The sequence below is a fragment of the Melozone crissalis genome, unplaced genomic scaffold, assembly GCF_028551555.1.
Source record: "Melozone crissalis strain CALT ecotype California unplaced genomic scaffold, PUWL_Pcris_2 ptg000068l_1, whole genome shotgun sequence".
Classification (NCBI taxonomy): Eukaryota; Metazoa; Chordata; class Aves; order Passeriformes; family Passerellidae; genus Melozone; species Melozone crissalis.
In genome coordinates this window covers 1596746-1610268 of record NW_026535846.1, presented here as the reverse complement: position 1 = coordinate 1610268, position 13523 = coordinate 1596746, and the positions used below count along the sequence as shown (strand labels likewise).

General features: G+C 58.5%; 1 pseudogene; it reads right to left on the bottom strand.

Moving 5' to 3' along the window:
* Window positions 1-13152, bottom strand: part of LOC128945955 (Fc receptor-like protein 4) — a 74190-nt pseudogene extending 61038 nt beyond the window's left edge.
* Window positions 13153-13523: the final 371 nt, after the last annotated feature.

The window sequence follows — 13523 nt, the reverse complement described above, 5'->3', positions numbered from 1 at the left end:
TTTAGATGTATTGTAATATAGTATAGAATAATATAGTATAATAAAGTACTTAATAAGCCTTCTGATAAGATGGGGTAAGATGCATAATTCCTCCTGGACATTGGGTAAAAATATCATCGACACTCCACTCCCTTGCCTTTTCCTATGGTGGTCCTTCTTCCCTGCCTGCATCCATTCTTCCCTGCTTCACTGCTTCCCTGAGGCAGCTCATGCTTGTGTGTCCTGGATGTTCCTTCATTGCTCCCCAATGGAGCGGATGCTGCCTGCACCCACCCGCCGCCTCTACTGCGTTTGCCATGCTGCCCACAGCACCGAGCCTGCTGCACCTGGCCCCCGCAGCTCCAGCCCTCGCAGCCAGCCCAGAGCCTCCAGTGCTGCAGCACCAGCCCGCAGCCAGCCTGCAGCAGCCAGCCTGCAGCCATTGCTTGTCCATGCCAGAGACACGCAGGTGCCATCACTTGGAAATCACGCCCAGCCACTCACAAAAGCCACGTGGGCTCGCCCTGGCTTGCAGCACACACACTCCATCTGCCGAGCTGATGCCCGGGCTTCTTGTGATAACGCTGTCCCTGTCTTCTGTTTCTCTCTCTATCCTTTTCCCTTTCTACTCCCTTCCCTCCTCCTTCAGTACAAACGCTTATCCTCCTTTATCAATAAACAGTTCTCAGATATAATATTTCCAAGTTTTTGCTTCATTTTCATCTGAGAAACCTTTCAGCAAGAATCCTCCCCAGTTCCCCCTTTTACAGCGGGATGGGACAGGGGTAGTGGGAGGGGGAATGGGGAAGCCCTGGGTGTACTGCAAGCACTGTGGGGAGAGAATGGGCCAGTCCCTGAGGGTACTTGGGCACTTGGACGGGGCTGGGGAGCCCCTGCAGGTACCAGCAAAGGGATGGGGGAGCCCTTGGGGCTACTGGGAGAGGAAATGGGAGCACAGGGTGCCCTGTGTAGCCTTCCCCTGAGCCATGACAACCTCCCTTGGAAGGATGGGTAACCACAGGAGGCATGGAGGGAGCACCCCCAGAGTCACCCAGTGCCTCCCGCTTCCCAGAGCATCACAACTTTTGGTGTAGATTGCCATAGATGTCGCTGGATTCCCATGGTTGCCTTTGCAGCTCCATGTACGTCAGCTGAGGATCCTTCACTGGGGGTGCCAGGGGGTCTGGGGGGGGCCTGTGGGAACAAGGGGGTGTGTGGAAGGGAATGGGAGGTGCTGGGTGTTTGGGTAAAAGGTGTATCATGGCTGGAGCCTGCAATCACCTTTCCTGGTGCTTCCTGGCATCTGCAAAGAAAACTGGAGGGGTGACTTTGGAGACCTAGGGGCCCCCATCCACCCTTGGCAATGCTGAACCACCACCAGACAAACAATTCTCCCAAGCCCCCCCAGTATACCTGTAGCCCCCCCAGTATCCCTGACCCACCCCACTTGCACCAACACCCTGAGCCCCGAGAACTCTGAGCCTGGCAGGGAGGGGTATCCCTGATAGACCCCCCAAAATCCCTGCAGGACCCTCCAACAGCTCCCCAGGCCTCTGAGCCATGGTCACTGGGGGCTGAGCCCCTCCCTGGTCAGGGGCTGTGGGTGCTGCCCTATGGCCCCCTTTCTCTGGGGGCCTTCCAATGTCTCTCCATGACCCCCGTCCCCCCATTGTCACCCACCCACACGGTGCCAGCGGTGCCAGGCCAAAATTACACCCACAAGCAGAAGCAGGAACAAAAGGGCTCCACCGACCCCTGTGGTCACTGCAAGAAACAGAACGGGACAAAATGAGGTTACCCATCACCCCAGGGGTCCTACACTCCCTGGCGACCAGGTGTGATCCCACCTGTGACCCAGTGTGAGCCAGGTGCCAACGCCAGGGCCAGCTCAGGGCTGAGTGCCCGGAACACGCGGTGCACATCCTGTACCAGCTGGTTGGTGGCCACGCACTGGTAGGTGCCTGAATGTCCTACATCAGTGTCCCTAATCTCCAGGACAGGACCCTGGGCCACCTCGTTCCCGTTGTGCAGCCAGGTGAAAGTGACAGGGGCTGAGCCCACCTGCACCGAGCAGTGCATGGTCACGTTGTCACCTGCACGCACCTGGTGTGACAGGGGACTGGGGATGATGGTGGCATTGGCCACAGGCACTGTGGGGAAAGAGACAAGGTTGGCACCTGGCGAGGTGGGATGGGGGTGCAGTGGGTGGAGTCACCCCCGGCCCGAGCGTCCCGCTCACCCAGGACGGTGACATTCAGGGGGTCACTCTCAGCCACGCTGTCCCCATCACTGACCCGGCACCGGTACTGGCCGCTGTCATTGCCCGCAACGTGGTTCAGCTCCAGGTGGGGGCCGGTGCCCAGCATTGCCGCTGTGCCCTCCCGGTGCCAGGAGAAGGACAGGGGACCTGTCCCCGCAGCCACCATGCAGCTCAGCACCAGGGGATCCCCGAGTGCTACCTGCTCCGCGGGGGGCTGCACCAACAGTGACACCCCTGAGAGTGGGACACCTGTGGGGATACAGGAGGGGTGGGAGACATGGGAGGGGAAACAGGGGGATTGGAGGGGAGCTGAGAGGATCCCAGTGAGCAGAAGGAGACCCTGGAAGGCATTTGGGACCTGGGGACAATGGCGAGACCCCGTGGGAAGGGGGAGAGACCCAGGCAGTGATGGAGAACCAGACAAGAGGCTGAGGAGACTCAGAGAATGATTTGGGGTTTAGAGAGGGGAAGGAGGAGCCAGGGAGGGAAGGGAGAGCAGAGGGTGGAGCAGGGACCTTGGAAGGGGTGGGGAATCCAGGGAGGAATCAGAAGGGCAAAGAGAGGGAGGAGGGATCTGCAGGGGGAACTGGGCAGGCCTGGGGGAAACCAAGAGGGACTTTGGAAATTTTGGGTGAGCCAGGGAGGAGAAAAGGGAGGGATGAAGGATTCAGGCAGTGGTGGGGAAACCCTTGGAGGATGATGGGCTTCCCTGTCCCCATCCCTGCACTCACTGTGCACTGTCACTGAGACCAGCTCCGACTCCTTCCACAGTGACACCACCTGGCCCTTGCAGCTGTAGCAGCCACTGTGGTGGAGCTGCAGAAGAGACAGGGACAGCTCAGTCCCATCATGGGGCCAGTCCAGTTTCTTCCCGTCATGGTAGAAAGACACATCCGTGAGCTCTTTGTTCTGCCAGCCCCGGCAGCGCAGTGTCACCATATCCCCCTCCAGCAGCGCCCGTGCTGGCACCTGCAGCACCACCAGATCTGGGGGACAGAGGGGTCCTGTCACACCAGGGGTGTCAGGAGAGTGATGATGGCACCGGAAGGCACCAGGGGCCACCCATTTTAGAGAGAAGTCTCCTTGCACAGGGATTCTCTGTGATGTCATCAGAGCAGGGGATAGGCTCTGGTCACACAGGAGGTGACCCATGGAGCGGAGCCCACCCAGAGCCCTTGGGGTCCCTGTGGGTGTCAGGCTGGGGACACCCAAACACCCCTCACCATCTGAGACTCTCACAAGGGGGCTGAGCCCAGTGTCCCTTCTGAAACAGGCGTAGGTGCCACTCTCGGTGACATTGAAGTGTTTGAGTCTCTTCTGCCACCAGCTCCACCCGTCCCTGACCCAGATAGTGTCACTGGTGGTCTCTGAGCCCTTGCACGTCAGTGTCACCTGGTCCCACAGCACCGCCAGCCTCCAGGGTGGCTCCTTGAGGATCTGGGTGGTCTGGGCACCTACGGATGACAGGGGACACCAGCCTGCCAGGGCCAGTGTGGGGCTGGGAACAGCAGGGTGGGGCCATGGCATCCCCTGAGGACTCACCAGTGAGGCCAAGGGTCTGGGCTGGAAGGGAGAAGGGATAGGGCTTAGTGGGGGTGGCACTGCAGGGACAGAGGCACGGCGGCATGGGGTATGGTGGCTGTCCCCAAAGTGCTTTTGTGTGACATGGACCCCTTGTGGATAGAGACACTGCAGCCAACTCTTGCTCAGGCACAACACCAATCACACTGTGGACACCCCTGAACTGGGGATACCACAGGCACCCCATGCTGGCACAGGTCACCCCCACCAGCCCCATGATGCCTCCCAAAATCCTTGCCCCAACATTTTTGTCCACATATTCCTGTCCCCCTTCTCCTGTCCCCAAAGCCACCCTATGGCTTCGGTCATCTCATGCACTGACTCTGCTGGCCTTGGGGATCTCAGGGGACCCCTCAGCCCCCCTGTGCACCCTCCCCTCTCCATCCCCATCCCCAGGGTGTCAGGCCCGTGCCCGGGGCACTCACCCCACAGGAGCAGCGCCACCTTCCCGGCCATCCTGGTGTCCCCAGCCATGTGGACTGGCTGTCACTCACTGCTGGGGGTGGCTGTCCCCTCACTGGTGGCTTTTTGGATAAAGGTGAAGGAAAACGAGGTCAGGTCTTGTCCTCACGTGTTGGTTGCCCCTGGTGGGGGCAGGGTGGCCACAAGCACAGGGTCATGGGGATGTGGCTGTGGGGACAGGCTGTGCAAAGGGTGGGAACAGGATGGGGACAAGGCTGGGTGGGACACAGTGGGACCAGAGGTTCCCATGAGTGGGGAACTCAGGGGGTTTGGGGACCCGGGGATGGGTGTCTGAACAAATGGGGGTCCCAGGGATGGGGTCCCTGAAAATGGGGATCCTATGTAGGGGGAGTCACCAGGGATGGGGGGGGCATGGGAATGGGGGTGCCCAGGGCTGGGGGGACTCAGAGATGGGAATCCCAGGGGAGCATGAGCTCCAGGATTTGGGGTCAGAGGATGGGGATGCTGGGGGAATGGGGGTCCCTTTGGGAATGGAGGTCCTGAGAGAATCAAGGTCCTGAGTGAAGGGAGATTTCAGGAGATGGAGTGAATAGGAGAGGGTTCCTTGGGATTGGGATGCTGGGCCATGGAGATCCAGGGGAATGGCATTATTTGATTTCAAGGGGAATGGGGTGCCAGGGATGGGCGGTGGCTTGGTGAGCCTCTGGGTCAAAGCTTCTTCCCTGGGTGCCTCAGATTTTTGGGTGATCCAGGGTCCAGCAAAGTCTCCTCAGGGTATTTACGGTTTAGGAGCATAGGAGCATCACCACAGGTAGATTCCAAGAAGGTCTGGGTCTGTGTCCCCATAGACACCAGAGACCTTTTGCCTCTTTATTTCCATTTCCATCATTTTACCCCTCAATTTCACAAGCCCCCAGTTCGTGCCTTGATGAACCCGTGGATGCCTTGAGCAGGGAACCGGCTGGGAGAAGCCCAGGGTGGGGGAAGCAGGGATGAGGGGTCTGCAGGGAGGGCTGGGGAGGCTGTGGGGGATGGGGGTGTCTGACAGTGCCCCCCCAACATTTTCACTTTCTCTCTCCTGCAGCAGAAGGCAGAGGCCGTTTGTGCTGAGTGTCACATGGGGGGGGAGGGGTCTGTCCTGGGGGGGCACATCCAGGGGGCTCCTGTCCTGGAGGGATCCTGTCCCGGGGGGACACATGCTGGACAAGGGGCTCCTGTCCTGGGGGATGGCAGCTCTGGAGGGGTCCAGACTTCTCCATTCTTGCTTATCCCCTGCAGGATCTGAGCCGGCAAGAGCAGCTGGGAAATGGAGCCCCTGGGCAGGAAGGAGCTGCCAAACTCCTGCTCCTTGAAACCAGTGGCCATCCAAGGGTGGGGCCCAGCCATGGCCCAGCCCCACTGCACAGGGATGGCCATTGCCCAGCCCTGCTCTGGCCAGCCAGCACCTGAGGGTCCCCCCTGCCCCCTTGGCTTTGATTCTGGCAGCTTTAGAGCTGCTGCAGAGGTGAGAATTCTGTGGGTGGAAAAAGGCCTGCCTGTGGTTTGCTCAGCCTTGCAAGAAGCTCAAACCTCAAAGGGAGCCCAAGCAGTGGCTCTGCATATGCCTTTGATGGTTTTCAGAGCAGGGCTGACTGGAAACTCCCCTGCAGAGGCAGTTGAGAGGGAATCAGTCGAGAAATGCAGCAATTTATCACTTTGTCCCTCTCACCATGTATTTTAAATACATATTATATTACTGGAATTTTACAAATTTTAAAATGGAATTTATATATGTAATGTTAAAGTAACTTTGTTACAAAGATATAGTTTTTATTTCTGTTGTTCATTAAGCTTTGTGAAATAGCTGAAATAAGTATGCTTGTCTTAAAATGCCTGCTTGGATGGGATACATCTGATGGAGACAGGATGAGGACACCTGCTACAGATACGCCAGCTATCAGCACTCACTGCCTGAAGACAGTGTGGACCCAGGTCCAGAAATGAAGATGATGATAAGAAAGGACTAAAAGCACAACCAAGGAATAATTCTCTAAAAAGGCATATCCAAGGATGAGCCATGTTAAACAATTCATGGAATATAAATTAGTTTGGGGAAAAAGTTTTCTATGCATTAGGGTATATGAATATGCAACAGGCTTAACTAAGGGAAAAGGTATCTAAGAGGTAAACCGGAAAAGAACAGTGTGCTCTTGGCTGAGTGCCAGGATGCACCCACCCATAACAACCTTTGCTCTATGGTCCTTGTCTCCTATTGTCCTTTATTAAACTTTTAAAATTTTCACAGGAAAGAGAATGTGTTTCTCACATGCTTCAAAGATGAGAATTCTGTGGGGGAAAAAGGCCTGTCTGTGGTATGTCCAGCCCTGCAAGAAGCACAGAATCCAAAGGGAGCCCAAGCAGTGGCTCTGAGGCGGCCTTTGATGGTTTTCAGAGCAGGGCTGGCTGGAAACTTCCCGTAAAAAAGCAGCTGTGGGGGAACAAGTCCAGAAATGCAGCAATTGATCATTTTGTCCTTCTAGGGAAGGGACTGAGAGAGACCAAAAAATCCTGCAAAGACAACAACAATCTTCTCAACAATCTGACCAGGACCCTCCTCCTCCTTCCTGTCTCAAACCTGCAGCCCTTTAGAACATCCTGGAAAGTATTTTTGGGTTCTGGCTCAGTTGTGAGACAAGAGAGAAAAGGATGGAAATGTAGAGCAGGGGCTCTACTCCGCAGCTGTGGTGGGGCTGTGGGGAGTGATCCTGTCTCGATTCCAGATGTCCCCAAAACTGCTCCTTCACTGCTCTCCTCACCTGCACAGGGCACTGGAAATAGATAAAACTCTTCCCTGCCCCTGCCCCGCTTCACTTCCCAGACCTGTGGGGGCCTTACCCTGGCAACGCTCGGTCCCGACACATCGCAACAGTGGCTTCAGACACACTGCCACAGTCAGTTCGGACACCCCGTGACAGTCCTGGCACTTGCAGCATGATGGCAGCTGGGCCTTTCCCGGTGCTCCGGGACCACCATTGCGGTCCCTCCTTTCCGCAAACCCCACCGCAGGGTCTCTACTCCCCCCTGTCCCAGGGTCTCCCCTCCGCCGTTTCGCTCCCTCCACGCTCGGGGCTCCCCAGTGGGGTCCCGATCCCTCCATCCCGGCCCCTCCCACCCGCTGCCCCCCTGCCCCTCCGGCCGCACCCCCCGACAGCCCTGGGGCTGGCACCGGCAGAGGCTGCTGAGCTCCTGCAGGATGAGACGTTCCTGGGGCAGCGCCGGCTGAGCGGGGCCCAGCTCCCTCATGCCGTCCTTGCCACACAGCACTCGGGCTCCAGCAGCCCCGGGCTGCTCCTTCGGGATGTGCCGACCGCTCCTGGAGTGCTGCCCTTTGTTGGGAACGAGCCCAGGAGCACCTGAATCACTCCGGGACCTCCTGTGAGGCTGTGCCTGAGCCCTGAGGGGTTTGGGAGCCAATGGAGGTCACTGCTCTGTCCCAAAATCTGGGGGGAGCAGGAATGGCAAGTGGTGCCCCAACATGGGCCCCCGTGGACCTCACCTGAGCACCCTGCAGAATTCCCGGGACTCCGGCTCCACCTGCATGGCCAGGTGCTGTTCCTGTGGGCCACCTTATCCAGCCGCTCCCACCTCAGCCACTGCTCCAGCTCGGCCTTCCTGGCCCACCAGTGGGAAGCAGTGGCAACATGGCACAGGCACTGAATCATCCCCAGCAGCAGCAAAAACCTTCCCGGCAGCCTAAAAGCTTCTTGTGGGCAGAGCTGGCAGCATCTGACCCCCAAATTGTATCCAGTGCTGCCTTGTGTAGCCCAAAATCCCCAGGAGAGGCAGCAGAGCCGTGTGTTTGTGAACAGGGATGCTTTAGGAGCATGGCTGAACTTTGGGACCCCAGCCTTAATTACAATGCCTCCTTAAGGGTCTGCAGCACCCAGAGCAGAACAGGGGCATTGGCCCAATCAGCTCCAATTTTGCCCCATTTTGCCATCCCAAGGCACTGCTCCCATCCCGGGCTGTCCCTGTGCTCCAGATACTGCTGCAGAGCCCTTGGGGCAGTGGCTCTGCTCTCTTCTTCCTCCTCCTCATCCCCTGTGGCTTCTGTGTTGGGACCAGGAGTGGCCAGGAAGAGCAGGAACTCCAAACATGCTCTGCAGTCCCCTGAGCTCCTCAACATCCCAGAGGAATTCAGCATTCCCAGAGCTGCTGTACCCAGGCTGAAAGAGGAAAAGGGAGTGAAAGGCTGAGGACTTGCAGGAATCCTGGCATAAAGCCACCAGAGCTGCTGCTGTGGACCTGAGACCTGCCTGGGGTCAGGTGCCCCCTTCCTTCCATTCAGGATCACGGAGAGCAGTCACGGGTGTTGTGCAGGGCATGTGCCAGGCCCCGGGACACTGCTACGCTGCCAGTGGGCACTGGGATCCAACCTGCTGCCTTGGTGGCTTCTGCCCGCTGCCGGTGGTGGTGCCGGGACCGATTGGTGCCCCTGAGTTTGCAAAAGGAGCGATTTCCCCTCCTCCCTCCCGTCCGAGGCCGTCATGGCCCCTGAGGGGATGGAGCTGGACCGGGGCGTCCCCTGCTGGCCGCAGTTGCAACTGCACCAAAGATGAACAAAGCACTGAGAAAGAAATGTTCTGGTTTTGTATTGTTTGTTCTGTTCTTTTTTATTAATTTCCTCATAAAGAATGTTTATTTCTTTTCCTACACTTTTGCATGGATGTCCCATCATTTTTGAAATAAAAATGCTTTTAGAGACTGGTCTTCTTATTCCAGCAAGGTTTCCACTTTCCTTGGCAGATATTTTTCCCATATACCAAGATGCTTAACAACTCCTGGGTTTCAGCGTGGATAGGACAGACGCTCCCAGAGGACACATGCTCAGGATCTTGGCCACCTCATGCTCTGCCTTTTAAGCCAGTTGGGTCACCAAAGGCCCTCTCCCCAGCTGGCATTTCTGGTCACCCAGCCACTCAGGAGCTGGCTTTGGCAGAGCGTCATACTGTCCCCAGTGTACAATGGCTGACAGACTGATGGACAGACGGGGTCCTGTCTCTCCAAAAGCAAGGTCTGACCCACCCCTGCCACACGCAACTGTTTCAAAACATCTCCAGATATCAAACTGTTCTTGTTGCTGACACCCCACCCTGTGCCATGTCCTGATCCCGACTGCCCTGGCAAAGGGGAAGCTCTGGAACCCCCACAGGGCCTTTGTGTCATCCTCGTGTGGGGAACACTGAAGAGGAGGGATTTGGGACAGGGGACACCAAAATCCAGAGACTCTTGAAGGCCACTTTGGCCATCAGAACAAGGAAGGTCCAGGGCCCTGTCCTCGACAAACAAACCCTGGAAACTCTCCCCAGCAGGTTTCCTACACCTTCCCAGGATTCCTCCTTCCTACCCTTGGGACTCTGAACCGTGTCACTGTTGCTTTTGGTTTTATTCTCTCTGGTTGCTGTTTCAGGAAATTGTTCTTCTCTCAGCCCTTTGGGATCTTTGTGCCTCCACAGGGAGGGAGAGTGGCAGTTTTTAGTGGCAGCACACACACGAGTGGGTGCCTATGGTTGGGGACCCCCAGTGCCCCCCAGTTCCCCCCAGTGTCACAGCACATTCCCGTAGATTTCACCGGGTTCCCATGGTCGCCCGTGGGATCCCCACAGCTCCACGTAGGTCTCCTGGGGATCCTGGGGGACAGTGACATCGGGGGACCCTGCAAAAGACACCAGTTGTAGGGACCAAGGTGGGGGTTAACACAAGTGGGTAACGTGTCACTGTCCCCCCCCCCCATCACTGTACTCACACCGTGCCTGTTTGCTGCTCACACTGTGGGTGTATGGAACCTTCCCCCCCTTGGGGGGTGCCGTTGGATCTGGGGGAGCCCTGTGGGGATAAAGACAATATGTGGAAGGGGCTAGAGAATTGTGGGTTGGGGTAATAGGGGAATCATGGCTGGAGAGCCCCACTCACCTTTCTTGTTGCTTCCTGGCAGCTGCAAAAAAAAGAGGAGAGGGGTGACTGTGGGGTCCCAGGGCCCTGACCCCTCTCAGGAACCCTGTAACCTCTGAGACCCACATTTTCTCTCAGGATCTCCAAGCATGCCTGAAGCCCCGCAGAATTCATGAACCTGTCCAGTTCCCCAGGCCAAGTTAGCCTCAAGAACCCAAAGCCCAGCAGGAACAGAGACCCTCCAAAAGCCCCCAGGGCCCCTGAAAGAAACCCCAGCATCCCTGCAGGACACTCCAGCACCTCCCCAAACCCTACAGGACACCTGGGTAAGGTCACAATTCTGGGGCTGTGGGTGCTGCCCTATTGCTCCCCAACTCTGGGGGCCTCTACAGCTCCCTGGGACCCCCGTCCCCTCATTGTCACCCACCCACACAGTGCCACCGGTGCCAGGCCAAAATGACAGCCACAAGTAGGAACAAGAACAAAAGGGCCCCACCGACCCCTGCGGCCACTGCAAGAAACAGAGGGGACACATCAGGGTCACCCATCACCCCAGGGGTCCTGCACTCCCTGGTGACCTCATGTGACCCCACCTGTGATCCTGTGTCCCCACGGTGTCACCTCCAGGACCAGCTTGGGGCTGGGTGCCCGGAATACGCGGTGACCATCCTGTCCCAGCTGGTTGGTGGCCACGCACTGGTAGGTGCCCGAATGTCCCACATCGATGTCCCTGAGCTCCAGGAGGGGACCTTGCGCTACCTCCTGCCCGTTGTGCAGCCAGGTGAAGGTGACAGGTGCTGAGCCCACCTGCACCGAGCAGCGCAGGGTCACAGGGTCACCTGCACACACCTGGTGTGACAGGGGACTGGGGGTGATGGTGGCATTGGCCATGGGCACTGTGGGGACACAGACAGGGCTGAGGACACAGGGAGGGGCTGGCAGCTGGTGTAGGAGGATAGGGACGGGAGGGGATGGGTGTGATCGGGGATAGTGGGGACAGGGTTAGGCCATGGATGTGTGGAGACAAGGGGAGTGGTGGAAGGACCCAAGAAAGGTCTCTGGGGGACATGGAGGTGCCCAGGCAGGGGACCCTAGGAGGATGTGGGGGCTCCCCGTGCCCATGCCTGCGCTCTTTGCGAACCATGACGCAGAGCCAGGCGCTGCTCTTCTGCATGGCCCCACCATTGGAGCACACCTGGCAGCTGTAATTCCCTGAGTGGGAGACCCCCACGGCCGGCACCAGCAGCTGTGGGGACACCTTCGGGCCCCCCACCACCTGCCCGTCCCGGTAGAACACGTGCAGGAGGGGGGCTCAGGGCCGCAGGGGGCTGGGGGTGCTGAGGCAGCTGAGAGTCAGGGGGAGGTGAAGGATGGCTCAGGGGGACCCTCCAGCACCAGCACTGGGAGGAGCTCAGGGCAGGAGATTGGAGGCAGTGGGGACAGTGACCCCAAGTCCTTGGGGAGAGGCTGTGGGGATATTGGGGTGGAAGCTGTGGGGTTCTTACCATGCACTGTCACTGTCACCGGTGCAGACACCACCCACTCCCTGTCTTTCAGCCAGCCCCTGCAGTGGTAGCGCCCACTGTGGTGCAGCTTCAGAGGGAACAGGGTCAGCTCTGTCCCATTTCGGAGCTCCACCAGCTGCTTCTCCTCACAGTAGAAGGAGACCCAGGTGACCGTGTTGTTCTGCTGGTCCCGGCAGCGCAGTGTCACCGTGTCCCCCTCCAGCAGTGGCCGTGCCGGCACCTGCAGCACCAGCCAGTCTGGGGAACAAGTGGGTCCTGTAGCATCAGGAGGGCTTGGAGGGTCGTGAAGGCAACAACCAATAGGGACCCCCCTAGTGGGTCACAGCCAGAACACTAGGGGTCCCAAATTCCAATACAGGGGCCCCTCCACACTGGCATGCTTTGGGATGTCCCCATATGCAGGGGATGGGCTCTGGTCACACAGGAGGTGACCCATGGAGCGCAGCCCACCCAGAGCCCTTGGGGTCCCCGCAGGTGCCAGACTGGGGACACCCAAATCCCTCTTACCATCAGAGACTCTCATGGGGAGGCTGAGCCCACTGCCGGGTCTGTTACACTCGTAGGTGACATTCTCAGTGACAGTGAGACGGTCAAGTCCCTGCTGCCCCCAGCACCGCCCGTCCTTGTACCATGTGGTGGCACTGGAGGTCCCCGAGCCCTGGCAGGTCAGTGTCACTCGGTCCCACAGCACCGCCAGCATCCAGGGGGGCTCCACGACAATCCAGGTGGTCTGGGTGCCTGCAGGTGACAGGGAACACCAGCCTGCCAGGGCCAGCGTGGGGCTGGGCACAGCAGGGTTGGGCCATGGCATCCCCTGAGGACTCACCAGCAAAGCCGAGGGTCTGGGCTGGAAGGGAGAAGGGACAGGGCTCAGTGGGGGTGGCTCTGTAGGTACAGCAGCACCAGAGCTCGGGTTTTGGCATCATCCCCAGATTTCTCCTGTGGTGACACTAGAGTGGCACGGACCTCTCAGGAAATGGGGCTCCAAGGCAACCTCAGGCTGAGGCAGGACACAGGGACACCATGGACACCGTGGGAATGGTGATGCCAGGACCAGCCTGTGCCAGCAGAGGTCACCCCCACCAGTCCCATGGTCTCTGTACCCAGGGCCCATCTGCATGGCGCTTTTCCCCTAATTCCTGTCCTGGGCCCCCAGGCACCCTGTTCATGTCCCCACAACTTCACCAGTCCCACAATGCCTCCCTAAATTCCATCCCCGTTTTTTTCCCCATGTTCCTTAACCCCTTAACCCCCTCTCCTTTCCCTAAAGCCTCCCCACGACCCTGGTCACCTCATGCATTGACTCTCCTGGCACTGGGGACTTCAGGGGACCCTTCAGGCTCGCTGTGCCCCCTCCCCACCAGTCTCTGCCTCACCAGTGCCCATCCCAGGGGTGTCAGGCCCCTGCCAAGGGCACTCACCCCACAGGAGCAGCGCCACTTTCCCGGCCATCCCGGTGTCCCCAGCCATGTGCACTGGCTGTCACTTGCTGCTGTGGCCACCACTCCCCTGGCTGGCAGCTCTTCAGATGAAGGGGAAGGAAGCGAGGTCACGTCTGTCCCCACGTGTAGGTGGCCCTTGGTGGGGGCAGGGTGGGGACAGGATGGGGGCAGGGTGGGGAACTTGTGAGACATAGGGGTGCTGGTGGGACATGGTGGGGACATGGTGTTGCCAGAATTTGGAGGCTGAGGCTGTGTAGGGAGCCAGGGATGGATGTCCAGCGGAATGGGGTGCCCAGGGATGGGGTCCCATGGGAATGGGGTCCCAAGGGTTAGGTAGACTCAGACGAGGGGATGAGGGTCTATGAACAACATTGCCTCCAG